The sequence below is a fragment of the Mus caroli genome, chromosome 3, assembly GCF_900094665.2.
Source record: "Mus caroli chromosome 3, CAROLI_EIJ_v1.1, whole genome shotgun sequence".
NCBI classification, from domain to species: Eukaryota; Metazoa; Chordata; class Mammalia; order Rodentia; family Muridae; genus Mus; species Mus caroli.
This window is the reverse complement of record NC_034572.1, coordinates 62685709-62687220: the sequence shown is the minus strand read 5'-3', so window position 1 is coordinate 62687220 and position 1512 is coordinate 62685709.

The window sequence follows — 1512 nt, the reverse complement described above, 5'->3', positions numbered from 1 at the left end:
TAGATAGATAGATAGATAGATAGATATGTATAGAGGAAAACACATAAAACGTATCGTAATAAACATCAAGGAATGAGCATGCACTGCCTCTTTCATCTACTAAGGAATATTTTACTATTGTCTATAGCTTGTTTTCCACACTTCCCTTAGTCTATCATCAGGAGGAAGAGTGTTCAGGGGGTACACGTGTGTGTGTACGTGTGTCTGTGTGAATGCATATGGTGTGTGTATGTGGTATATATGTGCATGTGTATACATATAGTGTATATGTGTGCACACATATATAGTAGATATGTGTCTGTATGTGTGCACACATATAAAGTATGTGTGGGGTGTGTGTATACCAATTCACTCACCCATGTTGTTAGGTAGAGAAGAGAAAGCCAGGAGAGAGAAGGGAATGGTCAGGGAAAACTGGTGAAATTAGCATTAAACAGCGAATAACTGGTAGGAAGCACATCCTGGGTAAAGCATGGCCAACCTTGTACATTTCTGGAGAGCATAAACACAGATTCTGAGGAACGCTTGCCGTTAAGTTTCTAACAACAGGAAAATACCATGTTATCAATTTGCCATACCTGAAGAATGTGCATGCCTACTACACCAAGCACACATACCCCAAGCTTCTAGTGTTTTCAATAGTTAGATATTCTGCATTGAAATAAATGAGTGACTCTTCATTTTAAGATTAAATTAAAAACGAATTATAAGGGAAGATATATATGAGGCTTCTGTCAGTTTGTGAAGCTCAGAAAGAATTCTGCTCTGAACCCTTGACGTCACCATCCCAGAGCTCCCTGAAATCATAAATAAATCTTTTTACATGTTTCTTACATTGGTTACTATGCTTATCTAGTATACATGGATTTTTTTTCTTCCTAAAAATTTTCTTGTTATAGAATCCATACTGCCTAGAGTTTTTTTCACCCCTCTGATATTTGGGATCAAGCCCAGAGCATCCTGAATTGCTGATAAAGCCACTCTACCAGTGAGTTAGACACCCAGCCAGCCCCAGCTCTTGTGTGTTGGAAGTTCACTGCAGACAGAGAGGATATATTTGTCTCTAAACCAACATGGTAACACATAGCAGACATGCCTGAGTTCCAGTCTTGACTCTTTGACAATTTCTCAGTTAAAATTAATGAGAACAAAGAGAGCATGAATTTGAAAAAAGATCAAGGAAGGGTATATGGGAGGATTTGGAAGGAGGAAAAACAAGGGAGTAATGATGTAATTATATTATCATCTCAAAAACAAAAGAAAGGAAAAGACATAGTAGTTGGCTGGAGGGGTGTCTTAACTGGTAAAGGCACTTGCTGCCAAGCCCGTGACCTCATTTCAGTCCCCTAACGTACACGGTGGAAGGAACTGACCCCTCAAAGTTGTCTCATGACTCCCCCACCCCCAACACCCTCGTGCAATACATTTTTTTAAATGGCTTATGTGTGTATGTGTGTGCAAGATATGATGTCACCTTGTTCAGCCTCAACACTCACATCTGTAAACTGAAAT